This window comes from Orycteropus afer, unplaced genomic scaffold (genome assembly GCF_000298275.1).
Source record: "Orycteropus afer afer isolate SDZICR_OR568_19922 unplaced genomic scaffold, OryAfe1.0 scaffold00068, whole genome shotgun sequence".
NCBI lineage: Eukaryota > Metazoa > Chordata > Mammalia > Tubulidentata > Orycteropodidae > Orycteropus > Orycteropus afer.
Genome location: NW_006921655.1, coordinates 11231155 through 11249232, shown reverse-complemented (window position 1 = coordinate 11249232; position 18078 = coordinate 11231155). Strand labels below are relative to the sequence as shown.

The 18078-nt window shown below is 39.1% G+C and overlaps 1 protein-coding gene and 1 non-coding gene across 2 annotated transcripts in view; one reads left to right on the top strand and one right to left on the bottom strand.

Moving 5' to 3' along the window:
• The window catches only part of RYR3 (ryanodine receptor 3), a 585899-nt gene that overhangs the window by 521099 nt on the left and 46722 nt on the right, over positions 1-18078 (bottom strand). The gene's annotated exons all lie outside the window — the stretch shown is intronic.
• On the top strand, positions 13984-14090 carry LOC122149981. Its single transcript, XR_006163423.1, has one exon. It is a non-coding gene; the product is annotated as a U6 spliceosomal RNA (small nuclear RNA).

Below are 18078 nucleotides of genomic sequence, written 5' to 3'. Positions count from 1 at the left end.
GTTTTAGTTACATGGGGCCAAACCATTAAGGGCAGTAAGTTGCCTTTCTGTAGCCAATGGGATGGCAATGTATAATCAAGGCAGGAGAATGACAAGACAGCACCATCACCTAGAGGGCAAAGCAAGGACCACATGAACAGCTCTCATCAACAGGAATGTCTCTATCGAGGGATACATCTCGAAGCTTCTGAATATTATTGAAGATAGTATCTCAATTGTCCTCTTAATGCTCTATTCATGCTGCTTAAGACTACCTAGTCCAGAAATAAATATGGCTGGGGTTCATTGTCATGGCTGTAGATTTCAAATTGTGCAGACCAAGGGAGTCTGTGTCTCCAGAGGCACTGTATCTAGTGGCAGCAGGCAGAGCTGGGCCCAGTTACCAAGTGAACTGGTTTCTACACAGACCATATTCATCCCATTTTACCACTCTGTCTCAAACAGCACCAATAACATTGCCTTACCACGTCTCAATTTAGTCCTACTCAAAGACGATAGGTAAGAAGACTTCATAAGCTTTCCTAGTCAGAAAACCATTCACTGCTGTAGAAAATGTTCCAGATTAAGGACCCAGCTACTCCTCAGATGTAAGACTGGGCAATGTACTTCCATAAACACATCGCCTTGGAAACCCAAGTCAGAGCCGACTCAATGGCAGTGAGTTGAGTTGAGTATTAGGTAGAATGTGGCATTCGATGAAATCAACTTTCCATAAGATTGCATCAGGTTTACTAGAGATCGCACATGTAGTTTTTATTTAAGGAGCTTTAAGCTCTTTGCAGACATCTCATCAACCTATAGCAGACATGAACTTGTTTAGAGACTTTCTATTATTTATAATATATAACTATTTGTATTGTATTTATATTACAATACCATATTAACTGACTCCTTTCCAATTTCAACCAGGTTTTAAGTACTTAATGAATCACACTGAGTGATTTTTAACCCTACCTTTGCCACCTTTGGAAAGTTACTGATAGTTTACTATGAAGAAAGTCATGTATAGATGTTTAACTTATTGGAAGCTGTTGCTCAGCTCACTAATTTGTACTAAGAGAGATTATGGTTTTACAACAACTATTTTAGAGACTGGGTCTATATTTAGACCAGGGCCTGAGGAAGGCAGGTGCAGAGAGGTTAGGGAAAACTAAGGGAGATGAACTTGTCTGTCAGTTTGTCGTCCTGTTGTGGCTTATGTGTTGCTATGAGGCTAGAGGCTATGCCACCATGTTGCACCATGGAAACAGGGTTACCCATGGTGGAGAGATTTCAGTGGAGCTTCCGGACTTAGAGAGACTTGGAAGAAGGAAGAGGCCTTTCACTTTGCAAAGAATTGGCCAGTGAAAACCGTATGAATAGCAGTGAAACACTGTCTGATATATTACTGGAAAACTTTACAAACAGCCCTGAAACACTGTCCAACATAGTGCCAAAAGATGAGCCTATCAGGTCGGAAGTCACTCAAACTTTGACTGGGGAAGGTCTGACTCCTCAGAGTAGAGATGACCTTAAAGATAGGGATAAAGTAAAGCTTTCAGGACTTCCTTTGGCTGATGTGGTGTGATTCAAAATGAGCAGGAACAGATGCAAACATCCATTAATAACTGGAACATGCAATGTACAAAGTATGAATCTAGGAAAATTGGAAGTTATAAAAAATGAAATGGAACACATGAAGATTGATATCCTAGGCATTAGTGACTGAAATGGACTGGTTTTGACCATTTTGAATCAGGCAACCATATGATCTACTATGGCAGGAATGACAAATTGAAGAGGAATGGTGTAGCATTCAATGTCACAAAGACTGTTTCAAGATTTGTCCTGAAGTACAATGCTGTCAGTGATAGGATAATGTCCACACACTTAGTACTACTATCCAAATTTACGCATGAACCACCAAAGCCAAAGATGAGGATATTGAAGATTTCTACCAACTTCTGCAGTCTGAAATTGATCAAATATGCAATCAAGATTTGTTGATTATCACTCGTGACTGGAATGCAGTTAGAAACAAAGAAAAGTCACCGGTAGTTGGAAAGTATCGCCTTGGAGATAGAAATAATGCTGGAGATAACATGACAGAATTTTGCAAGACCAATGACTTACTCATTGCAAATACCTTTTTCCAATGACATAAATGGCAGCTCTACACATGGACTTCACCAGATGGAATGTACGGGAATCAGACTGACTACAACTGTGGCAAAAGGTGATGGGAGAAATTCAGCATCTTCAACCAAAACAAGACCAGGAGCTGATTGTGGAACAGACCATCAACTGCTCATATGCATGTTCAAGGTGAAGTTGAAGACAATTAAAACAAGTCCACAAGAGCCAAAATATGACCTTGATAATTTCCCTCATGAATTTGTTGTTTTTGTTGTTGTTATGTGCCGTTGAGTTGGATCCGACTCATAGTGACCCTTCCTTGGATTTCCGAGGCTGTATCACTATGGAAGTAGATTGCCCCATCTTCCTTCCGAGGAGTGGCTGGCGAGTTTGAACTGCCAGCCTTCTGGTTAGCAGTCAAGTTCCTTAGGCATTACACTACCATTTAAAGACTACATTTGATGCACTGAACACCACTGACCTAAAACCAGAGGAACTGTGTGATAACATCAAGAACACCATCCATGAAGAAATCAAAAGGTCATTAAAAAGAAAAGAAAGGAAGAAAAAAAAACCAAAATGGATGTCAGAAGAGACTCTGAAACTTGCCCTTGAATAGAGAGTAGCTAAAGCAAATGGAAGAAATGACAAGATAAAAGAGCTGAACAGAAGATTTCAAAGAGCAGCTTAAGCAGACAAAGCCAATTACTATAATGAAATATGCAAAGACCTGGAGTTACAAAGCCAAAAATGAAGAGCATACTCTGCAATTCTCAAGCTGAAAGAACTGAGGAAATAATTTAAGCCTCAAGTTGCAATATTGAAAGATTCTATGGTCAAAATACTGAATGATGCAGGAAGCATCAAAAGAAGATGGAAGGAATACACAGAGTCACTGTACCAAAAACAAATGGTCAATCTTCATCCATTTCAGGAGGTGGCATAAGATCAAGAACTAATGGTACTGAAGGAAGAAGTTGCAGGTGCACTGAAGGAAGTGGCGAAGAACAAGGCTCCAGAAATTGACGGAATACACATTGAGATGTTTCTACAAATGGATGTCCTGCTGGAAGCACCTACTCAGTTATGCCAAGAGATTTGGAAGACAGCTACCTGGCCAACTGGCTGGAAGAGATCTATATTTGTACCCATTACAAAGAAAAGTAATGCCACAGAATGTGGAAATTATCGAGCAATATCATTAATATCACATGCAAGTAAAATCTTACAGGAGAAATTCAAAAATAGTTGCAGCAGTATACTGACAGAGAACTTCTAGAAATACAAGTTGGATTCAGAAGAGGATGTGGAACTAGGGATATCATTGCTGATGTCAGATGGATCTTAGCTGAAAGCAAAGAATACCAGAAAGATGTGTACTTATGTTTTATTGACTATGCCAAAGCATTCGATTGTGTGGACAAACAAAAGGACAAACAAATACTGCATGGTTCATGACAAATTATGGATAACATTGAGAAGAATGGGAATTCCAGAACACTTGATTGTATTTATGAGGAACCTATACATAGACCAGGAGGCTGTCATTTGAACAGAACAAGAGGATACTGCATGGTTGAAAATCAAGAAGGGAGTGCATCAGGGTTGTATCCTTTCACCAAATTTATTCAATTTGTATGCTAAGCAAATAACCCAAAAAGCTGGATTATATGGAGAAGAATGTGACATCAGGATAGGAGGAATACTCATTAACAACCTGCAATAAGCAGATGACACAACCTTGCTTGCTGAAACTGAGGATGACTTGAAGCACTTACTGATGAAGATTAAAGACTACAGTCTGCAGTATGGATTACACCTCAATATAAAGAAAACAAAAATCCTCACAACTGGTCCAATAAACAGCTTCACAGTAGATGGAGAAAAGATTGAAGTTGTCAAGGGTTTCATATTTGTTCTACGATCAACACCAATGGAAGCAGCAGTTAAGTCACTAGACGATGTATTGCATTGGGCAAATATGCTGCAAAAGACCTCTTCCAGCAAAACGAGGAGCAAGGATGTCTCCTTGAAGACTATGGTGCACCTAACCTGAGCCATGGTATTTTCAATCACCTCTTATGCATGTGAGAGCTGGACAATGAATGAGGAAGACCAAGAAAGAGTTGAAGCTTCTGAGTGGTATTGGAGAAGAATGTTAAGAGTACCATGGTCTGCTAAAAGGACAAACAAATCTGTGTTGGAGGAAGCGCAGCCAGAATGCTCCTTGGAAGTGAGAATGTCCAGACTTTGTCTCACCTACTTTGGTCATGTTGTCAGAAGGAACCATTCCCTGGAGAAGGATATTATGCTTGGTGAAGTGGAGGGTCAATGAAGAAGGGGAAGGTCCTCAACAAGATGGATAGACACAGTGGCTGCAATGATGGGCTGAGGTATAGCAAAGATCATGAAGCTGGCACAGGTCAGGCAGTGTCGTGTTCTGCTGTGCATAGGGTTGCTGTGAGTTGGAGACAACTCAATGGCACCTAAAAACAACAACAACATTTTACAGAAGAGTCAGTTGAGACAAAAAAGAATTAGGTAAAATTTATATGGGCAAATAGGGAAGACTAGAACTCTAATATATATTATTATATTATATTACATTTATATTATATTATATATGCATATATGTACTTATTTTTAATTGCACCAGGCATTGTCATAAAAGCTTTATAAATATTATCTCACTTAATCCTTATCTCAGCCCTATTAAGAAGTTATTATACTCATTTTACGGGTGAGGAAACTGAGACTCAAAAAGGTTGAATCATGTTTCCATGATTACACTACTGGAAAGAGCATTTAAACACAGTGATTTAAAGCCAAATCTTTTGACTCCAAAGCCCATATACTGTGCTAATACTACTAAAGAGACAGTTTTCATCTCTATGCCATGGCTGCAGAATTCTAATTCCACTAGGCTATCTCTATTCCAACTCTTGTATTTTGATATGAACGTAAGGATAAGTTGCTCTGGACTATTTCAGAAAGAGTTCTCTCTTTTGGAATGACCACTGTGACTATGGACTGATGCTAGTAGGACTGCCAAGGCTGAAGTACTTAACATTCAGATTTCTAGCAGGTGGCATCACTTCCATGTTTATGCAGTTCTAAAACCTTAGACCAACTCAGCATGTAAACTTTCTCTTCCAAAAGACAATTCAATTCTAGATCACACTCTATGGGAATGCAGGTGTAGGAAATATGAATCCAGATTTTAATCATTTTAAACATCCAGATTTTAAACATTATAGGGAAGAAACTCTGCTTGTGTGTGTTAAGAATTGTTATCATGAAACAAGGTCAAAAAGGGGAGATTCTTGCTTAAATTTTTTAAGTATTTTGCTATAATCAAAGATGCACTTGTTTTGAAAATATCTCTACAAACTTTTCACAGCATGAGCTATAATTTTTATTTAGATATTGCTAACAAAAGTCACTGCTACATGTAAACAGTAAGCTGTACAAAATTCACTTATAGGTGGGAAATACTCTTTTTGCAGGTAGAAATAAGGTGTCACATTCTTTGAGAATAATAAAGTAGAAAAAGACTCCCTCTGATGCCCAAAGAATCAACCTCAGAAACATAATGCTCTTAGCATAAAGACAGACTCTAGGCTCATCTTCATTCTAGGTTGAGTGAGCTACTCTGACAGAGCTCATAGAGATGGAAAAACACTACTTCAGTACGCAAGGAGACTTGCTAAGCAGAAGCACTCATGCCAGGAGCAGAGCCATCATTTCTGATGCCATGCTGGCCTGAAAGTTTACATTCCAAGAGAAGATGGAGTCAACAAGAAGAAAAGAGTGAGAATATGGTGATCAAGGGTAAGGAGAATGGAGAATGTTATCCACTAAATTATAGAAAGATATTTATTCTTTTAAAAATAAATTTAAAAGATGGAGCTTGGGAGCTTTAATAAATATTTCCTTAAGAAGGACAATTGCTGAAGCTTTTCCTTTGTTTGAAAAGTACCACTGCCACTTAGAAGCAGGAAACCCAAATTGCAGGACAAATATCTTCTGACAAAAGTCTTGCTAGGAAGTGCCAATCCAAAGTGATGGAGAGCTTAAAAAAAATAAAAATCCACAATCACTGTTTCTTTGCCCTATGCCTCAAGTGCCCAGAAGTACTGGCTGTTTAACCCACATTAATCAACACAGCCATTAAAGTCTAGCCTTTCCTGGGTGAAATGTTTATTAGTTCAAGCAAGAGCAACACTTGCAACATCAATTATTCTTCTGGTGTTGCACAGAAATTTCTGACAAGAGCTAACACACCCATAGGGGCTTGTCCTGGAAGCCTTAATGCAGAAACATGGTGGCCCAAGGATCTCCTGGGCAAGAACACTCAACTTTCAGACTGAAGAGACCCTTCTCTTCCTAGGTGGGCACTTTAAGAGGAAATCCCAGGTAATTTTGAAGCAAGAAGTCTCTGATCCCTCTTTGAGAGACAATGCAGAGCAACTGAACCAAACAAGCAAATCCAAGTTCGTGATTCTCCCTCTAGGTCCTTTTCAACAAGTCCAAATCCATCAAAATATGAGAATTGCTTTCAAATGAATAATCCAATAATTTGAGAGTTTTATGATTATTTTTTTTATGATTCTGCTTGATATGACTCCGATCAAAAGTTATGCTGGGGTGCCTACACACCTTGACCCTGCCAAACATCAGTTGCTCTGGCATAGTTAGGAAGACTGTTACCAAGAGCCAGATAGAAATTAGCGCTGCAAAGCTTGTCTTCTTTAAAAATAAGGAAAAGGGGGTAGCTAAAGAATTGGCGACAGAAATGATAGGCAGCTGGTATGCAAAGCTGCTGCTATGGAAAAGCATAAATGACAGACTGAGTGGCTCATTTGGTCCTTGACTGGGCCAAGTTTACCTCCATGCCTGGTAGTGCATTGTTGGCAGATTAAATAACTAAGGTGCCAACCAGTGAAAGCTTATAACACTTACTTGGAAACATAAGCTGTGTCAATGAGCAGCAACTAATATCTACTGCTTATGGATGGAGATACATGAAACACGGACCCATCCTATGGTCATAAAAAATACAGCCTTAAAATAAAGCTTAATGAATGAGTAACACAGGTACAAAAGAAAGTCTTCTGTTTATCAAACTTAATGATACCCTAGAATTTTGGAAACACTAGCTTCAATGGAAGCTACTCCAAGCAAATGTGAAGAGATTATTTTAAAAACCTTACATATCAGAAAATCAGAAGAGACCAAAAAAAGTAAATACAGAATGTCAGAGAGAGATGAAACCAATCTAAGTGTCCCATGAGTATGTTAGAGGTCTAAGTATCCACAGTCCCTGGATAGCGTAGTCAGTTAAGTGTTCAACTACTAACTGAAAGGCTAGCAGTTTGAACCTACCCAGAGAAATCACAGAAGAATGGCCTGCTGATTCACTTCCAAAAGGGCACAGCCTTGAAAAATTTTATAGAGTGCAGTTCTACTATGTACACATGGGGTCGCCGTGAGTTGGAATTAACTTGACAGCAGCTGCTTTGGTTTTGGATTCTAAGCATCATCAAAAGAAGGCAGGGTTTGGGATGTTGCAATTAAAATGAGCCAAAAAACCAATCTCACTGCCATAGAGTTGATTCTGACTCATAGCGACCTCCCCTGGGTTTCTAAGGCTGTAATTCTTTGCAGAAGCAGAATGTCTCATTTTTATTCCATGGAGGGGCTGGTGAGTTCGAACCACTAACCTTTTCGTTAGCAGCCAAATGCTTTAACCACTACACCACCACAGCTTCTTAAAATGAGTCTAGAGAGACAGAAATATCAAGAAATGGAGAAAAAGGAGGGTGGGGAGAAGGAAACTATAATCTCAAGCTATCATTTGTTTTAGTCTTGAGTTTGGTTTACTGTATTTGTGGTGAACAGCATTGCACCTCCCACATTTTCCTTTGCTGTTTCATTTATCCTCTCCTCCCTCTCAAGTGATGATGTGGTAGTTGTCACAGAATTTAGAAACTATGGTGAGGCTTTTCTCTATTATCAAGGTAGTGGTACCCAGCAGCTGCAGGACAGGAGAGTTTGTGGCTCTTGGTCTTTTCATTGCATAACAGGAACAGAAAACTGAGAAAAACATTATGAGGCAATCATGAGAGCTATGAAAATGCCAAGATTAAACTGAAGGCTGGTAGAGAGAACAGAGACGCTGGGTGCCCAGAGGCAGAACTGTCCCCTTTATGAGCACCACCAGTGCACTGGCCCTTGACTTGACTACAGTGTTAGCTACATGAGGTTCATGGATTCAGAATCTCAAGTGGACTCAAACTCAGGGAGGAATAAAGGGCAAGCACAACAGCTTGGATTCCAACTGTTTTGAATTTTTTCCCTAATGCTTCCTTCCCACTCACATACTAAATCCAAATTCCAATCTGGAAATGCATGTTTTCCACTCCCTAATTTTTTTTTTTTTTTTTTAAACAGGAAAGAAAAAAGCACACCACCATCAAATAAGTTCTAGGTTAAAAAAAAAAAAAATTGGCAGGCATATACAGGCTGATGTTTATTAATTTTGCAGTTTTAAATAGTTTTGTAGAAATAAACAATTTTGAACATTTTTCTTCAAGACAGAAAAAGTCCTTCTATCCACTCATACACAACTAGACTCCACTTCACCCCTTGAAAAGCATTCGAGTTATACTACTACTGCTAGAGGTTTACATTTGCAAGAATTAGTACTACATACGAGGATTAGTCCTACATGTCCCCATTGCTGTTGTTATATGCCGTCAAGTCGGCTCCGAGTCATAGCGACCCCTCCTTGGGTTGCTGTGGCAGTATCACTATGTAAGTAGATTGCGCAACATTCCTTCTGAGGAGTGGCTGGTGGGTTTGAACTGCCAGCCTTCTGGTTAGCAGTCAAGTGCCATAGGCACTATGCTACCAGAGCTCCCCATGTCCCCATTTGCAAGGGATTTTAAAACATGTACACTGGGCAGAGATTTGTCAGCAGTTACAAGAATTAAAAGTGTTAGTTTAATAATAAGCACTGCGTGAGTGGAGTGGTAGTGGACTTATTACCTCCTCAGGTCTGTCTTCAACTGTGTCATCATTACCCAGACATGTTGTGAGTATAGAGAATGGATAGAAATTAAAAGTCTCACTGAACTGCAGAGATCTATTGAATCCCCTTCTTCACAACCTCTTCCCGCTGAAAGCACTGAGTTTTCATCCATGGCATGAGCTAACTCTGATAAGCACAAAGCATCCATTAGGAGATTCATTAGAAGTCTCTTCCCATTTAAACCTAATGAATCACTCATTATCTGGTGGGGTTGTCCAGGAGAGATCATGTGAAATACTACCCCTCCCCAAGTATCCAAGTTCACGTAACTGGGTCTTCACTTTGTGTTCCTTTCCTTAGCTGTGATAAGTAACTCACCTACAATTTACTGAGTTCTTCACCAATAATGAGGGCAGTGAAGGGGTGCTGCACCATAGATTATGATATTTTGTTTGTCCTCTGAGATAACCAGACATTATCTACAATAAATGAACTGTTGAATTAACTTGGTACCAGCAGAGAAAACAAAGTGATAGAAATTGATGAGGCAATGCCACACCTCAAAAGGCATGGTGACCTAAGCAAAGCTTGTCAGACTCTATGAAGATGAACCCTTCAAATTAGTCATTGCTCTCTGGGTTTTATTTATTTATTTATGGCTTTCAAGATGGACATGAAAGCTGTGTTTGGCTTATTATTAAATGTGTACATTTTTGAGAAGCAAGTTCATTCATTACCTTATCAATTAGAATCTGCTAGGTAAGGTTGAACATGATACTAATGAAGTCAACATCATAACTTTTCTTAATTTTGTGATGACACCTGCACACTGGGATCACCTAGCTACTTTGTCATTGTGGTAACTGTTGAATTAGAAAACAGGGATGTAGGGCCAATAAGTTCTAATTTTTCCCAGCCATAACCTCAAAGTGTTGCTTGTGGACCACCTGCATAAGACTCACAGAGGAGTTTTTTTTTTAAAACCATACAGGCTGGTGGAAACAGGCTATATGGCCATCAACAGTTGAACAAAATGTTCAACAGTTGAAAACACAGTCACTGAACCAAAAAGAACTGGTCAACATTCACCATTTCAGGAAGTAGCATATGATGAACCAATGATAGTGAAGGAAGAAGTCCAAACACTGAAGACACATGAAAAACAAGGCTAAAGGAATCGAAAGAATACGAACTGACATACTTCAATGAACAGATGCAACACTGGAAGTGCTCACTCATCTATGCCAAGAAACTAAGACAGCTACCTTCCAAAAAGTTTTGAAGAGATCCATATTTGTACCCATTCCAAAGAAAACTGAACCAACAGAATAAGGAATTATCAAGCAATATCATTAGTATCACACATAAGTAAAATTTTGCTGAAGATAATTTTAAAATGATTGCAGCCACAACCCCATTTAACCCTAAGACCAGGAAAACTAGATTGTATCTGGCTACCACCACAGACTGTGATGACCAAAGCCACAGTAGTTGTCCCAAGATAGAATGGAATGAAAATATGGAGTAGAACTCAAATTCTTCTTCTTCTTCTTTTTTAAAAGACAAACTGAAGCAATAGGAACAGAGGACTCTCTGAGACTATCACCCTGAGACACTCTTTAAACCTAGAAGTGAACACATCTCAAGATCACTTTTCACTGAAACAACAGCATGGAACACAAAATAAAAGATACTACTCATAAGATTGGTGCCCTTCTTAAAAACTATCATGAGACCAAAAATTCAACAATTTCTTAACAACAAAGATGAAAAAAATAAAGAGACTGAGAAATTAGAGTACTGGAAAGGACAAACAGAACACAATTAAAGGGAATGTTGATTCACTGTGTTAAAGTTAACTAATGGCACTTAACAATTTGTATGGAAATTGTCAAGTAAGAACCTAATTTCCTGTGTAAACTTTCACCAGAAACTCAATAAAATATCATTTTAAAAAACATCAACTAACAACAACAACAAACATGGTTGCATTTTTAGTACAATTGGTAAGGAACTACAAGAAATTCTAGCCAAATTCCAAAGAGGACATGGAATGAGGAAATTCATCGCTGATGTCAAATGGACCTTGGCTGAAAGTAGAGGCAATGGATTATGGGGATCATAACAAATTGTGGATGACACTGTGAAGAACAGGTATTCCAGAACACTTCATTGTGCTGCTCATGTGAAATATATACACAGATGAAGAAGTAGTTGTTCTAAGAGAACAAGGGACTACTGCATGGTTTTAAATCAGGAAAGATGTGCCCTAGGGTTGCATGCTTTCCTCATACTCAGTCTGTATGCTGACCAAATAATCTGAGAAGCTGGACTATGTGAAGATCAGGACCGGAGAAGAGTCATTAACAAACTGAGAAATGCAGATGATACATTACTTGCTGAGAGCCAAGAGGACTTGAAACACTGTTGAAGATCAAAGACTACAGCTTTCAGTATGGGTTACACCTCAACATAAAGAAAACAAAGTTCCTCACAATTGGACCAATAAGCAACATCATGATAAATGGAGAAAATATTGATGTTATCAGGGATTTCATTTTACTTGGATCCAAAGTCAACACCCATGGAAGCAGCAGTCAAGAAGTAAAGAACATATTGCATTGGGAAAATCTGCTCCAAAAGACCTCTTTAAAATGTTTAAAGCAAAGATGCCACTTTGAGAACTAAGTGCACTTGACCTAACCCATGGTATTTTCAACTGTTTCCTATGCATGTGAAAGCTGGGGAATGAATAAGGAAGAATGAAGAATTGATGCATTTGAATTATGATGCTGGCAAACAAGTACAACGGACTGTCTTGAAGAATGAACAAATCTGTGTTGGAGGAGGCAGAGACAAAATGACATCCTGATGACACATGCTACCTAACGCCTATACAACAGAGACTTGGAAAAATGGAGTGAAGCAGATACAAGTAATGATCCTGAAACTCTAAGCATCAAATAAGAGTATAAAGAATTAGAGTGATTGCTGATTGGAGAGGGTGACACAGTGAGGACAGTGACTGGGGAGAGAGAAGAAGCCAGAGTCCAATGAGATGTGGTCATTTTGAGACACAGAAGGCATCATACATGGGCAAGGGGAAACCAACTTTGTGGAATTTACACTGGGACAGAGTCACAGGATGAACAAATCTGGAAGGAATCAATGTAAGCAGATTGTGCACTGGATCTGGAAGAGAAAAGGACAAGTTTTGCAGTGGCACAGGCAACCACAGGGAGAGGAGGGACCCAGTGATTGGGGTAAAACAACTCACTACTTGTGAAGATCAGTTGTTTGGATTGAGGGCCTACACAAAGGGGAAGGCTTGTGGGTTGGCAATCAGAGACACTGGACTCTGGGCAGCCCCCTACTTGATTGAGTCCAGGTAGTTGTTGGTCAATCAGCTGAATATGCCCAGAAGTACTGGGCCCACATCAGTAAATTGTGACCAGAAAAGTGCTATCTTTGATCTCCCAGCCACATCTTCCCACTAACAAGGGGTGAGCCCCCTTCCTGCATCCACCAACTCAGACTGGCCCAATTCCTCAGAACACCTCTTCCTACCAGCAGCCCAGCCAGCCACTGCACTGCACCTCAAGGAGACACAGAAAGCTCTGCCTCCCTGCATCTGTGTCATCGACAAGGCTTGCTCTCACTGAAAGCAAAACTTGCATCCCTGTGGCCTCCTATGCCAGAGGTGCTCAGGCACACCAGGCTCCCACCCCTCCGTGGGCATGCAGATTTCATCACTGCCCTCTGATGCCACTGCTGCTGGCTAACCAAAGCAGCATCAATCCCTTTCCCCTTTATTTATTTTCTTTTTTTCTCCATTTTCTTTTTCCCATTTCTTGTTTATTTCTCCCTTTTCCTCCTCCTCTTTTATTTTTACCCATCTTTCTTCTCATCTACCCTCATTTTTTAATTTTTTCTTCTTTTTCCTCCTCCCTCCAATGGGAGGCAGATTTTAATTCCTCACTAGTCAGACATACATACCATACCTACCATCTCACCCAATGGGCAAGCACCATCACCTGCTACTGTACCACTGGGTCAATGACAGACAGTGTATAACACCTTCTATCTCATCCACAGTTACTCTTCACAACCAAGAGAGACCCATATCTACATCCCCACTAGTTCCTCCACCCACCCAAAGACAGGTGAGAAACACCCTAGTGCTGCCAATCTAGCAACCAAACAAGCACACCTGCTCCACCCACTTGGAGATATCAAAACAAAGTAAAACAAAATATCAGGTTGAAACAAACCAATACATAATCAACAAATAAAGGCAACAACTCAAAATAAAAAAAAAAAAAAAAAAACATGACAAGACAGTGCAAGCAACTGACCAAAATAAAAATCTAAGAAACCTCTACCAGGAAGAACAAGTAATAGAATTTCTTCCAGGAGCTCAAGGAAACCACAAACTCAAGGGAAACACAGAGTGTACCTCAGAAGAATTCAGGCAAACAATACAAGAGCATAATAACAAAATAAATAGACAACTGGAAATTACAGAAAAACAGCAATTAGAAATACACAAGACTAACATTAAAATTACATAGGTAACATATTGGAAGGGCAAAAGAGTAAATAGCAGAATTGAATCAATTGAAGAATGGATTAGCCAACTAGAAGACAAATTCCTTGACACCAATTTGTATGAGAAAAACTCAGGAAGGAAAATGAAGAAAGTCTAAGAATTATATGGGGTAATATCAAGATCAATAACCTACAAGTGATTTGTATTTGAGAACAGGAGGCAGTATAAATAAATAAGTAAACCCACAGAGAAAACTTAAAAAGTTGCTAGCAGAAACTTTCCCTAGGTGTTCGCTTTGGCAGCACATATACTAAAATTGGAACAATACAGAGAAGATTAGCATGGCCCCAGAACAAGGATGACATGCAAATTTGTGAAGCATTCCATATTTTTTTGTGGTAAACTATAGTGAATGTCATGAGACAAAGTGTGAACTCCTGTATCAAAAGTGAATTTGCTCTGTAAACTCTCACCCAAATCACAATTAAAAGAAAAACAAACCTGCCCTAGGAGGAAAAATGGTGTTGCTCCTGTAGCACATGCTAGTTCCCTCTAGCATCTTAGTACCTGAAAAACTAGTTGCAGCATTTTGAAATGGGGATTCTGGTACTCTGAATAGCTTATTAAGTCAGAGTATGCCAAACTCAGGGAGGTAGGATTAAAAAGGAGAAAGAGGCAGTGCAATTACCCAGAGGGAAAAACAAAACAAAACAGGTGAACCTGCCCTGCGGAGCATCGCGAGCAGGCAAGAAAGGGCACAGGAGGGCTCCCTGGGACAGTGGAGAGAATGCACCGCACCAGAGAACCTGTGGCCGCTACACGGATTGACCTTCAGCACCTGCTTTTATTGGTAAACTTGGGACCACTGTGTGAGAGCACAGACCCCTCAGGCTCTGAGTGCCACTGAAGCAGGAGCAGAGAGGATAATAAAGTCACATGCAGGCAGGCCCTGGGATGAAATCCCGTCGGGGATCAGGGCAGTTATCCCAGGTCAGCTTTTTGGCATGGAGGGGCTTGGAGAGTGGGGTTTTTGTGGCTGTCTGTACCTGGCGGAAAGTGGTGGCCCCCTAACAAATGGAGTCTTTGCTGAACTTGAGCTGCAGGCCTGTGAGTAACAGTATAATGTCATCATTAGCAGCCCACTCAAAGCCCTGGAAATGGCTCCTGGCACCTTGGAGCTCCCCACTCCCCTTTTCTTCCTCCTTTCTCCACCTCTCCCCTGCATCATCCAATAGAAAAACCACATTAAGCCACCATAACACCTGCAGTCAGAGACTCAAGCAAAGATTTGCAAAAGCCGACTGTCTCATTTTTATTCCATGGAGGGTCTGGTGGGTTCGAACCACTGATCTTTTCGTTAGCAGCCAAATGCTTTAACCACTACACCACCAGAGCTTCTTAAAATGAGTCAAGAGAGACAGAAATATCAAGAAATGGAGAAAAAGGAGGGTGAGGAGAAGGAAACTATAATCTCAAGCTATCATTTGTTTTAGTCTTGAGTTTGGTTTACTGTATTTGTGGTGAACAGCATTGCACCTCCCCCATTTTCCTTTACACCCTAAATGCCCTTTATAACAGATACCTGCATCTATATTCCACACGGTGATTCCATCAACACAAAGAAAACTGCAGAGCTACCCAGCACACCTGAATTAATAACAAAACAAAAATACACCAGCTCCACCTTTTCAAAATATTAAATCATAATACCAAGATAAAATAAATCAAATACATAACTAACAGTTAAAGACAACTTCAAAATGTCTAGGAAACAATAGGCAACTTTAAATCAAACAAACAAACAAAAACCAGGATAAGGCAATAGAAGAAAAATCCCCAACAAAAGTGTCATTAAACATGGAGGAAGTGGAGCCAACAGAATTATCCGAGAAGGAATTTAGAAGGTATTTCTATAGAACTCTACAAGAGCTTAAGGAAATCCCAAACAGAAGCAAGGAGAACACAGATAGTACCCTAGAAGAACTCAGCAAAACCATTCAAGAACAAAATAAAAAGATTAATACACAATCAGAACTCTTACAAAAATGGCAATTAGAAATCCAGAAGATGAATATCAAAATTATAGAATTGCACAATACAGTGGAAGCACAAAAGAATAGGACAGAACTAGCTGAAGGATGCATTTACCAACTACAAGACAAATCCCTGGACACCAGCCTGTATGTAGAAAAATCAGAACAAAGATTTAAGGGAAATCAAAAGAACTCAAGAGTTATATGGGACAACATAAAAAGAAAACACATACAACTCATTGGAATTCTGGAACAAGAAGAGGCAAACAAAACAAAACAAAACACCAAGAAAATTGTGGAAGACCTATTAACAGAAAACGTCTACCATATCATGAAGGAAGAAAAGATATTTGTCCAAGAAGCTCAAAGAACCCCATACAGAATAGATCCCAAGAGAAAAACACTGGGGCATATCATATTCAAACTCTCCAAAAGCAAAGACAAAGAAAGAATCTTGCAATCTGCCTGGGACACAAAAGAAATATTACTTATAATAATCAGTTAGGTTGAACTCTGATTACTCAGCAGAATCCATGCAGGCAAGAAGGCAATGGGATGGCATATATAAAACACTTAAGGAGAAGAACTTCCAATCAAGGATCCTATAAACAGCCAAATTGTCCATCAAATATGAGGGCAAAATTAAGGCATTCTCAGACAAACATAAATGAAGGGATTTTGTGAAAACCAGACCAACCCTACAAGAAATGCTTAAGGAAGTCCTTTCAATAAAGAACCCACAACAGAGAACAACAAAATCAGGACACATGACATCAACACTAAAACCTAATCAGAAATAGAAACTCAAAATAAGACCATAAAACACTGTACACTAAAAATAAAGGAAGCCAATCTGTACACAACAACAGCAACTAACCAAATAGAAGGAATGAAAGTTCTAGATATAAACTTCTAAATGGAGAGGAAAACAGGACAATGTCCTCATAGAACAAACTGTTCCAAACATACAGACACAAGAATTCACTCCAAGGTAACAATAGAGAAAATTAACAAACCCCATAAGCAAATCCAGAAGGAAGGAGAACATATGGATTTGGTAAGCACAAAACTAATGATAAAGAAGAAAAGAGAGAAAGCATTTGACAACAAATCTAACTTAGCACAGAAAAGTATATGGACCAAGCAAACTCCAACAACATGACAACCAAAAAAAAAAAAAAAAAAAACCACAATAGAATGACAGCAATCAATTCATACCTATCACTAATTACATTCAATGTGAATGGAGTAAATGCAGCAATTAAGAGAAAGAGAATGGCAGACTGGATAAGAAAAGAAGACACATCAATATGCTGCCTATAAGAGATTCACTTTAGATACAAAGATAAAAACAATTAAAAGTTAAGGGATGGAAAAAAATATATATATCAAGCCAACAGTAACCAAAAAAGACCAGGAGTGGCAATATTAATTTCTGATAAAATAGACTTTAAGGTGAAAAACAACATAAGAGACAAAGAAGGACACTATATGAGTGTCAATTGACAAAGAAGACATTGGATATCTATGCATCCAATGTAAGTGCTCCAAAATATGTGAAGCAAATTATTCATTGAATTAAAAGGGACAATAGACAACTCTACAGTAATAGTAGGAGACTTTAACACCCACTTTCAAGGAGGGACAGATCAACTAGAAAAAAAAAAATTCAACAAAGATACAGAAGAACTCAACAACACAATCAACCAACTCAACTTCATAGACATATACAGAGCATTCCATCCAACAAAAGCACAATTCACATTCTTCACCAGTGCACATGGATCCTTCTCCAGAATAGATCATATGTTAGGACATAAAACAAGCCTCAATAAATTCAAAAACATCAAAATACTACAAAGCATCTTCTCGGACCATAATGCTATAAAATTAGAAATTAATAATAGGAAGATTGAGGAAAAAAACATCAAATGTAGAAGAGGAACAATACACTGCTGAAAAACTACTGGGTAATAGAAGAAAAAAGATGTGAAATAAAAAAATTCTTAGAAACAAATGAAATGAAGATACATCATACCAAAACCTATGGGACACAGGAAAAGCAGTACTCAGAGGTTAATTTATAGCAATAAATGCATACATCAAAAAAAAGAGGAAAGAAAGAAAATCAACACTTTAACTCAACAACTCCAACAATTAGAAAAAGAACAATAGGGAGGCGGGGCAAGATGGCGGACTAGGCAGAAGGATTGCACAGACCCTCTTCAACAAAGAAAAGGGAAACCAATTAATACAGACACAGAAGATAATCTTGGACCCCTGAGCCTTGAAGGAAAGGATGCAGATTTGGACTAAACCCCAACTAGCAGAAGAATTTGCGTGAAAAT